This window comes from Canis lupus, chromosome 13 (genome assembly GCF_011100685.1).
Source record: "Canis lupus familiaris isolate Mischka breed German Shepherd chromosome 13, alternate assembly UU_Cfam_GSD_1.0, whole genome shotgun sequence".
Classification (NCBI taxonomy): domain Eukaryota; kingdom Metazoa; phylum Chordata; class Mammalia; order Carnivora; family Canidae; genus Canis; species Canis lupus.
This window is the reverse complement of record NC_049234.1, coordinates 18,942,807-18,955,364: the sequence shown is the minus strand read 5'-3', so window position 1 is coordinate 18,955,364 and position 12,558 is coordinate 18,942,807. Positions and strand designations below refer to the sequence as shown.

Below are 12,558 nucleotides of genomic sequence, written 5' to 3'. Positions count from 1 at the left end.
ATATGATCACTTTTCTGGGGAAAAGAGCAAGGATGGGAAAAAAAATGAAGTGTTGATCAGGATGAGCAAATGGAGACTAAACATCACAGGGCAACTAATTCTAATGACACTAGATAGCTTTGAAGAGATTGACCAATTCCAATTCCTATATTCTTGGCTCAAGAAAAAAGCCTGAAAAAAAAGTATTTTCTATGACTATGAATAAATAATATCTTATCTCTTGGAGGGTTAAGACTGAGATGATCAAACATTTCATTCCATGGTTTGACAAATTACAATCAATTCAATTCAAAGTTTCATTGAACTTCTCCTAAAACTGGGACAATGAAATAGGGGTCTAGATTAGTATGGAAATATGTGGGAGAATTTGGTATGATTGAAGTGAGTCTCATGTTCATTTGAAATAGCACCTCCCTTTTCAAGTTTGCTGGAAGGTTTTGTGACTAACTCCTTAATTCTTCCAAGGGAAAGCCAATTCTCCCTTTGCGCACTCTCCACTAACCTCATTGACTTTCTGCCTGTAAAGTTTATTCCTAGAACACCTTGGATAGAAAAGTAAACTTAAAAAATTAAATCTGAGAGGAGAAATCTTTTACTGCAGAAGTATTACAAGAATTTACTAATTTATGTAGACAAAAATCTAAGATATATGTGTAGGAATGTATTCTGAGGGTGTCAGATTAAAGACAGAAGAAGTTCACTTTATTTCAGGCTGAATTTATTGATATTGGTCTATTTTCTGGTTATTGTAGGCTCATTGTACAAAACTGAACATCTGGCAGTGGTTGTAATTATTCACTTTGTTGACTGAAATTGGGGCCTACATGAAAAAGATGTCAATTTCATTGTAGAGATGGAATTCAAAGACTGTCAGAGATAGGAAGGTTGAAATGGATTAACTAAATAACCCACCCACTCATTGCTTACCCATGGTCTTCCAAAAGGCCCGCATTGTAGCTTGACTCTTTGGTTTGTCTACTCAGCTTCCTTCCTCAACTTTTCCATAGGTGTTGACCTAAGGGCTCTCCTAAATAAAGATCCTGAAAACTAAATGCTGTCTCAGACCCTACTTCCCATAGAACCCAATCGGTAGCACTAGTGATAGCCTCATCTCAGCTATAAAATGAGAAATGTAACATGAAACCATATTTCTTTCCTGCGTGTGTGTGTGTATGTGTGTGTGTGTTTTCGTTTTTCTGCTCTCTCACTCTAGCCCATCTTTATATGTATGAACATGTCATGTATTGTCGGGGGCTGGTTTTAAGTTTAGTCAAAATGGCAGACTATCAGGAAGGAGAATGGGCATCATGCTCAAATCCTGAACCTGGAGCTGATGACAGTGGTAGATGAGACCACATTTTGCCTCCCATTAGGAGGTAGTGAGAGTTTGGTTATCTTTTAGTTGCCATTGTGTTAGAAGCAATATTTTTGGAAATGTTGAGAAGGGCAGAAGGATCTGGAAAGATGTTAGGCAAAGCAGAGAACTGTGATGAACATTAGTCATTTGGGCTGCCTGGAATCTACGAATGTCATTCGTATTTTAGGGAAAGTCCTGAGACAGGTGGAGGGATTCTCTCTACAGAACTAAAATGGGTGGACCATCCTCTCCTTAGCTTTGTCACCTAGTAGTTGGGCAGTGACCTGTGACCCATGTGTAGCCAACGAGATTCTCTAGCACCAAACTTTAAATGTTGAGGGAACAATGCAAATAGCATAATCAGTAAAAATAGTTTCTGCAGACTGTGGCATACTCTCAAGTCCAGTGTCATTATGGCAAGGATTTGGTGGCTAAGGAACATTCTACCTAGAAGGGTGGCATTCTAGGTAGACTTTCTCTAGGCAGGACCTTGGCTACGTTTCCTTTGGTTCCCAGTTGTCTCATTTTCTGGTCAGTTCTGTAAGATATTCAATGCCTGTGCAGTCAATTCCCTTTCTTCTTGAGTTAGGCGGACTCTGTTTCTGTAATTTGCATTCCAAGCTCTAAGTAGTCATAGAAATACCCCAGGACACTCATGAGCGCTAGGAGTACAGATATCTATTGGGGTGAAGTAGTTGAGGCACTTGAACTTCAAGGCAGAGCAGTGCAAGGTAGCTGGAGATAGAGGGGAATGAGGACTCCTGCAGTACGGGGACCCTCCTATGAAAACACTCCCTGTTCTTTGACCTAGGAAGCCTGGGGCTCTGCAGTGAACGAAAAGACTCAGTGATAGGCCAGCAAATATAAGTCACAGGGGCCTACTCTTCTGTGGCCCTGACTCTATTCCTTGTAGTCTTTATTCTCTGTTTTCCATATTTATTTACATTTCATGTTGGCAGGAGTACATCTCGGATACGCCCGCTCCCTAAAAATGAACAAAACTTGATTTCATTTACAATGATTACCAGTGAATTGAGGAGCCATTATATTATAGACTAGAACTGGTCACTAAGTGAGGTGCCCGGGGACATCTTTCCAGCTCTGTCACAGCTATAAAACTTGCAGACACAAAGAAATGTGTTGGATCCTCCGATCAGGAACTTGAGAGCCATGGACTTTCTCCTCATCAGAGCAATCCCCTAATTCATTCACTTAGCTGCATTCTCAAATTCATAAGTCGGATTTATGAAAACCATAGCAATGGCAAGAAAAGAGATTGCTTGGCAAACTCCAGCAGGCTGCCAAGGCAACCACAAACTGTTACACATTTCTTCTGAACTCTGATGACATCCTCACTGCAACGGGTAAGTGATACATCTCCTTTTGTATAAATGGCAGATGATGTTAGAGAGTGGCGGTATTTGGAGGTGGGACTTTGAGAGGTAACTGAATCATAAGGGTGAAGCCCTCATGGATTAGATTAGTGCCCTCTTAAAAAGAGGCATGAGAGAGCTCTCTCTCTTTCTCTCTCTCTTTCTCTCTCCACCATATGAGACACAGCCAGGGGACGGCCATCTGTAAATCAAGGAAGGGCCCTCACTAGGAGTCAAACTAGCCAACACCTCCATCTTGGACTTTCTAATCTCTAGAACTCTGAGAAAGAAATAATTTTTGATGAAACTACCCTGTCTATGCTATTCTGCTATAGCAGCCTGAGTAGACTAAGCCTGAGATAGCTTCTGACTAAAAAGGCTGCTGCTCTTGCTAAGGTGGGAAGCCATTCATTAAAGGAATGAGGTTCTAGTAATGGTTTGGCTCTTGTATACAACTCAGCTACCCGGGACTGAGGAAGCATGCAGTCTTAGGAGAGTTATAGACAGAACGGGCATCATTTGACTTGTCACAATTCCCTGAGCCCCTGCTATATGCCAGCTACCGTGCTTGGTGCGCCACATACATTTTCTCATTTCATTCTCTCAGCCGTGCTCTGTTGTAGGGTTAACTGTGCTCATTTTCCAGATGAGCCTCAGAGAAGATAAAGTCACTGGTCAATCGAAGTCTCTTTTTCTGTGTGACAGGGTAAGTCAGAACCCGGTGTTGTCTGATTCTGAAGCTCAGGCTGTTTTTACTAGAGATGGAGCAAAATATCCATGAAACGTCTGCCCACAAGATAGGGATGTTTGTCTGCTCAGAACTCATCCCTGCCCTTTTGAGGTTAACAACAACCAGCATTTTTTTTTTTTTTTTTTACCACATGTCCCTGGGTACCACTCTCAGATTCAGAACCCCAGGCTGCCCTGAAATTTGATCCTACCCAGTGTGGGATCTTTCATATTCTTCTGTTCTTTGGCCTCACGGTTTACATAAAGCACAACATCAATCCAGTTTACCCTGGATTGAGTTCTAAAAGAAAGCACATTACTTTACATGCATGGGGAAAGAAAGAAAGATAAGGGAGTTAGGTTTGAAACAAACTTTGCTTGTGAGAGTGCTTTGTTTTGTCACAAGGGCCTTTGTCACGTGTACTTTAAAAGAACCCAAGCAACCAAACCACTGAGATGAAGAGTGGTTATAAAGACATACGGTTTGAATCACCCCTGTTCCATAGAGTCACAGAAATAAGAGCTGAAAATGACCTGCTTGGCCATCTTGCCCTTCCGGAGCCAGTACACGGTGGCTCCCTGTAGATGAGGCTGCCTTAGTTCCATGGGGTTAGATGAGCCAAGTGTTGGGGGACTCCTCATTTCCCTCCTCCATGAGTCGGCCACCGAACAGTTCTTACTGCTTGGAAACTTTCCCAACCCCAAGCCAAAGTTTTCCTTTGCTCCATTGCATTTAATTATCCCTCCTTTATGCTGCTGGGCCTCTGACTCATTCTTTTGTCTCTAGCAGTTTCCACTCTTCCCAAAGGCCCCTAGTTTTGGGGACTGTCCCCAGTGCCCTGGCTGTTTTGAATGTTCATCAGTGCTTCACCTTCTCCAAGCTAGGGAACCTCCAGAATGAAGCCCTGAGACTGGCACACAAGAAGGCTTGGGAAGCAGTGGTGAGCCTGAGTTTTCCCCAGGTCTTTTCTTCATAACTAGTATTTCTTAAAACTTGTTATTAATATATCCTAAATGACAGAGGGGAGTGAACACATATCTCAGAAGGACCTACAGGTAGTCTGGGTTCCTTGACTTCATCTATTTTGTCTTAAATATTTTATTTATTTATTTGAGAGAGAGCACAAGTGAGGGGAAGAGCAGAGGGAAAGGGAGAAGCAGGCTCCCGTTTGAGCAGGGAGTCTGATGTGGGGCTCAATCCCAGGACCCAGAGATCATGACCTGAGCCAAAGGCAGATGCTTCACTGGTTGAGCCACATGGGTGCCCTTTAAATGTTTGTATCTTGAATGTACTGTGTTTATTTTAGGGAGAAAATATTTTAAACATTAACCAATTAAAATACCCAGCTGTACACTATCCCCCAACCTGCAACCCCAGCCATGCAAAATCCTCAAGTAAAATTGTCATTGTAGGAATGTGCTTTATGCTAAGTCTGTGGCCTCAAAAAATCTTAAACATTATAAGAACGTAAATTCCAGTGTGAGAGCATGACTCTAAGAAGTACAAAGTGCTGTCAAAGTCAAGTGAGGAGGAAGGATCTGGAATAAAGGAAGGGATGAGAGAACGTTTAACTGATAGGAAACGATCATGGTCTGTTTTCAGGTAGAGTTTGCATCCTGAACCTGTGAGAGTCAGGACAGTTATTTACCATTTATGACGTTCAGCTCATGCATTGGGAAAAATGAGGATCACAGGCTTCTTTGTGAGATTTTAAAGAGAGAGTAGTTGCAAAAACACTTAGCACAGGTTTGGCATCATTGGCAGTAGAGAAATGATACTGGCTTTTTATTTGGGGGATGGCCCTGGAGGAGAGAGAGATAAAGAGAAAAAAGCTTTTCAAGTTTCTTTCTGGGTCATTTATCTTCCTAGTGGTGTGCTCTCCAGCCCCACTCATTTGCTGGAACAGAAAATTTTCAACTCAAAGACTTGGCCCCCACGTGGTCTTGGTCTTGGGAAAATCAGGCCGTATTTTAAGGGTCCTTCCCTTACTATTGAAAAGAACTTGGAATGAGTGTTGCTGCCATTGTTGTGCTGAGGGGCGGGCCATGGGAATGTACCCACTCTCTGAGGTTCAATTCTCCTCTCCACTCTCCGCCTTCTGCTTGGGCCTTGGCCTTTCTTTCCTGAGCGCAGGCCCCTTACTTTGCTGAGAGTCCTCTGTCAGCACCACCATCTATCCAGCTGGGACTGGCATCTGCATAAGTCTCATTAACTCCTTCTCACCAAGAGATGATCTACTGCGTAGTGTTTCTGCCTCTGTTTTGTTTTATCAGCCTGTTATCTGTCTCCCTTTCATATGTTGGTAGGCCCTGACATCCGCGTGCCTCACTTACCGCTTCTCACAAATGGGGGAGCCAAGGTGATAGTCAGGTCTTTGTTCTTTGTATATTTTTAAAAAATCAAGTTCAGTATCTGTATCTGATCCCCTTCTGATTTTGATGATACTCCTCATAAGTTGAAGTGGGAAGCAGGACCTCCCCTTCTGCTAAGGACCTGAGAGGCCAGATGTTTTCCCATCGTCAGCCCTGGCAGATAATATATGGGCACCTGCCTACACTTGGTTGAACTGATGCTTCTGTGTGGGTCTCTGAATTTGGAGCCAGTGATTCAGAGTAGCAGGGAACAGGTGAGAATTTATTACAGAAGCAGAAGTGGTGGCCCTCATTGTGTGTGGACATCCGAGATGGCACCCAATCCAGGCTACTTCTATGGCAGAAATGTGGTTCGGAGTTTAGACACTTACCCTCTCTTTGCTATTCCTGCCCATTTTTTGAGCTTGTTTCTTGGGGTGTCCCATTAATTTTCTCAATTAATTCATGCCCTTCCATAAATCCTTTTATGCTTTAAGTAACCAGGGACCATTCGGTCCTTTGCATCCAAGAACCCTGACCCAACAAAATCTTTTAATCCAGGCTGGCCAACCACAGTCATAATGCTGCCATCTGCTGGACCAGTTGTTTCCCTTTTGTACCTCAGGAGAGACCATGTCTTTTAGGAAGCAGAAACTGTACTCTTCGTGGGGTGAGCACTGTGATGTGTTCCCCAGTCCTCCATCAATGGAGGACTTCTTTCCCCAGGTGCTGGGAATGCTGTTGGTAGATGACCTTCAGCTGTCAGCCCCCGTAGTGACTGCCTCATCAGTAGAGAGCCACCTTGCCAAGTCCACATCCTGGGATGGTTCCCATGCGAGAACTGATGGATGTGGCCATCTCAACCCTGCTGAGGACAAATCAGAAGGGCCATTCTAACTCCAGGGCTCCCTGTGAGGTTTGCTGAGGCTGTCACTGGCTGTGCATTGCAGCTCAACCCCTCTACTCTATCCAACCCTGCTTCTTCCAACCTTCTCCCTTTATCAGGTGTTAATCTTTATAAACTCCTTAAAAAGCCTCTTACATGTAGATCCCATCCCAGAGTCTGCTTCCTGGGAAACACTGTCTTTCAATAATTGAAGAACTGGGATAGGTTAGAGTAAGTCAAGAATATATTTGCTGAAAAATGGAGTGATTCCTTTTATAAACAGAGAGGCTCCCCTTCTCTTCCTTAAGATGGATCGCCACTTCTGTTCTGGATCCCAATCTCTTCTCACCAACTCTTGCTTCTCTGTAGACCTCACTTTACTCTCTTCCTCAAATCTCTTACATATCCGCAATCCTTAAATATGGGAGTACCTCAGGGTTTCATCCCTGGCCATCTTTTCTAGATGGTATCAACCACCAGCGTGAGTTGTCAGCTTCAAAGTCAATTGACAAGTCTGTTTTTTATGTCCCCAACATCTACAACGGTGCTTGGCACTTATTAGTCACTCAATAAATACTCCTATTATTGACTGCAAGTTCATATCCTTTACATTTCTCTGTTGGGGAAAAGAAAGCTAACCTAGTAGCAGCATGGAAAAATTTTGAAGAAAAGAAGGTTTATGTTAAGCTTCCGAGGTGACCTGGGTTTTCTTTGCTTTTTTATTTTTTTTAAGACTTAATTTAAATTTTTTTTTTTTTTTTTTTTTTTTTTTTTTTTACTTATTTGAGAGAGAGAGAGAATCTGTAAGCAGAGGGAGAGGCAGAAGGGAAAGGAGAGGAAGAGAGAAAGAACCTCAAGCAAACTCTATACTGAGCACAGAGCCCAACGCAGGGCTAGATCTCACAATCCTGAGATCATGACCTGAAACCAAGAAGAGTTGGCCGCTTAACCAACTGAGCCACCTAAGCACCTTTTCTTTTTTTTTTTTTCTTTCTTGGTATAGTCTCACATTTCTTTTCTTTGAGCCTTTCTTTGGTCATCTTATCACCCTCTAACTTTTATTGTTTATTCACATTACAGTGCTCATAATCAGTGTGACTAAAGTGCTATTCTCAAAGGGAAAATACTGTTTTAGCAGATACCAGTAATAGAAATTAGAAAGGTACTGGATAATAATCATAGTTATCCTTAAGTTAATTGTGCTTATTTTGTTTGGTTTTGCAAAGGAGAATGACCTCCACTCTCTCATTTGATGTCTACAATGCTATGAGGTCATTCTTACGCTTTCCATTTCATAGTTGATGAAATTGACACTCAGAGAACAAAACTTTTCTAACCCAAATTACACAACCAGCAAATGGAGGATCAGGAATCAAATTCTTGTGTTTCATTCCAAATTGCATGCTCTATTTTTTATATTATGTCATTGAAGCAAAAACCTAGAATTGCAGGCACATTTGGGGTGCCAGGTAGGGGAAGACTGGTCAGGTTCTAGCATATTCCATGGCTCAGTAAAATCTGTCTTGTTTACCAAATCTGAAACCTAGTTCCTTTATGTGATACCTCGTGGAAGACTAAGGCTTCTCAGCCCTACTATCTAGCTGTATACAGGCTTTTCTGGAAAAAAAAAAAAAAAAATCCTGGATGAAATAGAAGTCTACCTTCATGTGGAGGATACACCCAGTTCATAGGATTTAGGGACATTTGTCATGGACATCAAAGTATTAATTAAGGTAGAAAAAACAAAACTAAATAATAGAGCGTAGGTGTGTCATCTGTACTGATACAAATTTGACAATTTTACTCAACTTCCATGGGAGCAAAAGCACGATAATGAAGCTATTTCTTTAAAATTGGAGGAGAGAAGAGTATGTCCTTCTTGGGAGAAGAACCAGGTTGCACCCTGATGGTGATCTGGCCCCAGGCTCAAAACGATTTATGTCTCCCCAGGGCCTGGTCTTACCCACAGAGCTCTTGGTTCCAGAATACCAGCTGTGACTATGCTATACTTTTCATTTGGAAACAAATCTTCCTTTCCAGTTTTCCAAGCCTTTCTGTCTAACCATGTTCTTGGCAAACTATTTGATCGCAGCTCAGAGATTTTAACCTGCCTGAAAAATACTGTGGATGGATTTTCCAGGAATGCTAACCTAGACTTGAAAACAATGTTTGATCTTAAGTAATAGTTTCTTTTTTCTCTTTACTCACTGTCATGCACAAAATATACCTCAATAGGCTGCTGACTCTGTGTGTGCATGTGTGTGTGTGTGTGTGTGTGTATGTGTTTGGGCCCTGGAAAAGCAATTTCAACTTACTGATGAAGGAGAGAAGTGCCTGAAAGGATTTGCCCTGGTCTGATTGTTCACATATGGGATAGGCAAATTCATTATTGATAATGTGGAAGAGTTGGCAAAAGATGAGGCGAGAAAATGTCAGTATAGGCTCCTTGTGAGGAGGTCTAGGTACTACTTCTTAAACATCCGTACCCCCTGCTCTCTGTTACTCATCTGAAAGTCACCCTTACCCAGATTTTTAACCATTTCAGTGGAGATTTCTATTACTCTTTCCACTTCCTTACTGTTTAAAAAAATTTATTTGACAGAGAGAGAGAGAGAGAGAATGCCTGCATGTGCGCAGGCCAATGAGAACTGCAGGGGGAGGGCAGAGGTAGAGCGGGTCTTAAGCAGACTCCTCACGGAGCACGGAGCCTAGCGGGGCTCAATCTCACCACCCTGAGATCATGACCTGAGCCAAAACCAAGAGTCGGACTCTTAACTGACTGCACCACCCAGACACCCCCTACTTTTTTATAGCCAATTCTTCTTGAGTGCTCATCACCTGTTAGGCATTGTGTTAAGTGATTTAGGGAGGTCACTGCCAAAGCCATACAACCCCAGGAGATGGGTATTCATTGTCATCTCTACCTACAAATGATGATGTGAAGTATGCGTGGGTTAAAAAACGTGTCCAACATCCCAGAACTAGAAAGAAGCAAAGGCTGTATTTAAACCCAGGAGTGTCTGACTCCAGAGACTCCATTCATCTCATTAAACCAAACTGTCTCCACCTAGAAGCTGCCGAAGGTGCTTGCATGCCGAGAAGTTGCCAAACCGTCTCCAGGTTCCAGCCTCCCCGGCGTGGCCTCCAAGCCTTCTGGGAGAGCTTGGTAGGTGTCTGTGTGCTTTTCAGACCAAACGTGGGGTGAAACTTAGTAACCTGGGAAGCCAAAGAGAAGATGAGTTTAACAAACACAGACTTTCCCTCCCACAGAACGGTGTTGCTGGCCGAGGGCTGTGATGTTTATTAGCAGTGGAGACAAGGACCTGCCCTGCTGAGGAGTTTTATGACATACCAAGAACTCTGTCTGTGGCCTTTCCTACTTCTGAGAAAAACAAATGCCAGGAAACAGGATTTGAGTGAGTAAAATATAAAATTGGTGTAGAGCACATCCCGGCTGGTGTAATGCCCTCTGAGGATATCAGCCCTAAGAAAAACCATCACAATCTTTATGGTTCAGGTTTTGGTTCTTTTTCACTTCCTTCTTCAGTTCTGGTTTTGTTTCTTCATTGCTTCCCCTGCGCGGGACACGTCCTTTAAGATGCTTTAGAGAGACACCTGGGTGGCTCAGCTGTTAGGGCATCTGCCTTCGGCCCAGGGCATGATCCTGGGATCCCGGGATCGAGTCCCACATCAGGCTCCCTGCATGGGGCCTGCTTCTTTCTCTGCCTGTGTCTCTGCCTCTCTCTCTGTGTGTGTGTGTGTGTGTGTGTGTGTGTGTCTCTCATGGATAAATGAATAAAATCTTAAAAAAAAAAGATGCTTTAGAAAATGCCAGATTCTCTAACATTATGGGGGGAATTACAACTTTGATGTTTTTAAAAGATAAGGCCCATATAGATGGTATGTATTGGGGGGACGGGGGGGTTGCTTTTTAGGATGTTTTCAGTTGCACACAGCAGGAAAAGAAACCCAAGTTGTTGTCATCATAAAGAAAATGTATTAATTTAAGTGACTGTAAAGTTCAGTGTTAGTGTGGACTTCAGGCTGGGTTTGATCCAGTGGCTCAATGATGGAACCAAGGCATTAGTTTCTTTTTATTGTTCTGCTTTGCCTTCCAAGGGCTTAACATCATTATAAAGTTGTCTTATGGTTTAAACTGGATGCTGGCAGCAATGCAAGCCAAATGTCTTCTTGTTTACATCTGGGAAAGAAAGAGGGAATCTCCTCTCCACTATCTACCCGAAGTCCTTTGCTTAACTATGATTAAGTTACACATGAGTACATCCACAAACCAGCCATGGTTGCCACGTGAACTGGAAGAGGTTGGCTCCACCAGCTCCAGGAATGAGTCCAGACTGACTTAAGTAGTGAATATAATCTCATCTCCCTTCCTGTGGCAATTGGTTCAGAACTGGATGTGTAGCTGGTGCCTAAACCATGTGGGAAATGGTATTCTTTGGCAATAGTGAGTGTTTCTTAGTAAATGGGGGCAAGTCCAATGGATGCTAAGCATGCAGCTCCACTGTCTACTTTAGGAGGCAGGAGCAAAATATAGTCAACCAGTCAGCACTATTTAATTTTTTGGTCATTGACAGAAATTCTTACATATAAGAAAATTGGTTACACTATTTTAAACAACCTTAATCCTATTTGCATGCTGATTCTGCCTCTACTTAACTAAATAGATTATAAATTCTTAGTTCACCGTCCATGCAGAATTGAGGCAGATAATATAAGCTAATAGAGTCACTATTTTTGGCCAAAAAAGGGTTCAGGAACAGCTCTAGCTTTGGAGTTGTCTTGTTTTTCCTTAAAATTTTTCTCATTAAACTTCTCTATAAAATTATATGTACACATAAAACGACAAGAAAATGTTCACACCACATTCACTGCATTCATAAATGCAAAATTACATAAAGCAAATGTTAAACTTTTATCCGAGAGATAATTAATATTAACACTTTAATATGTGAGGACAGCTTACAGTGGTTGAGCATCTGCCTTCGGATCAGGGTGTGATCTTGGGGTCCTGGGATCGAGTCCTGCATCAGGCTTCCTAGAGGGAGCCTGCTTCTCCCTCTGCCTATGTCTCTGCCTCTCTCTGTGTGTGTCTCTCATGAATAAATAAAATCTTTAAAAAATCTTTAATATGCATTTTCCATGTTTGTTTCCCACAAAGAGCATAGACACATGTATAGACTTGTTTTGGCTGTGTTTTTTAATAAAAAATGAAATTATATCATGCATATTACAAATATCTTTTCTCACTAAACAATACATAACTGATATATTTCCATATCAATAGCTGTAGATATAACTTATTTTTTCAGTAGATTCATATTTGGAATATGTACTACAAAATTTATCCAACTATTATGTTATGCTGTTCTATTATTCATGGACATTCAAGTTATTTGCATTTATTTGCTACAGGAAGCAATGTGATTTCACTTCTTTTAACTCAGAGTGTAAATTATATTTCAATAAAGCTGTTATAAAGTTTATGTGTGTGTGTGTTTTCTATCAATGAATCTATCCTCAGAGCTTGATCCTGTGCTTGACCCATGGTATCAATTAAATAAATGTTTGTTCACTTAATTTCCCTTTGTAACATGGATTTAAAACATTAAGCAAAGCAAAGTGGGTGGCTCATAAGAAGCACAGTTCAAGGCATTTATATATCTTCAGATTCTTTTATATTAAAGATTTAATTTATTTATTTGAGAGAGAAAGAGAAAGAAAGAACAGGGGGAACTGGAGGGGCAGAGGGACAAGCCTCCTTACTGAGCATGGAGCCCAATGCAGGGCTTGATTCCAGGACCCTGGTATCATGACCTGAGCTGAAGGCAGATGTTTGACCA

The 12,558-nt window shown here is 41.9% G+C and overlaps 1 long non-coding RNA gene across 2 annotated transcripts; it reads left to right on the top strand.

Annotated features, from left to right (window-relative positions):
• The first annotated feature begins 3,937 nt into the window (after positions 1–3,937).
• On the top strand, positions 3,938–10,428 carry LOC111098442. 2 transcript variants are annotated; one of them, XR_005368288.1, is made up of 3 exons: positions 3,938–4,400; positions 9,772–9,863; positions 9,968–10,428. It is a non-coding gene; the product is annotated as an uncharacterized LOC111098442 (long non-coding RNA). The 2 variants fall into 2 exon arrangements; XR_005368287.1 differs by having other exon boundaries at positions 9,769–9,863.
• The last annotated feature ends 2,130 nt before the right edge of the window (positions 10,429–12,558 follow it).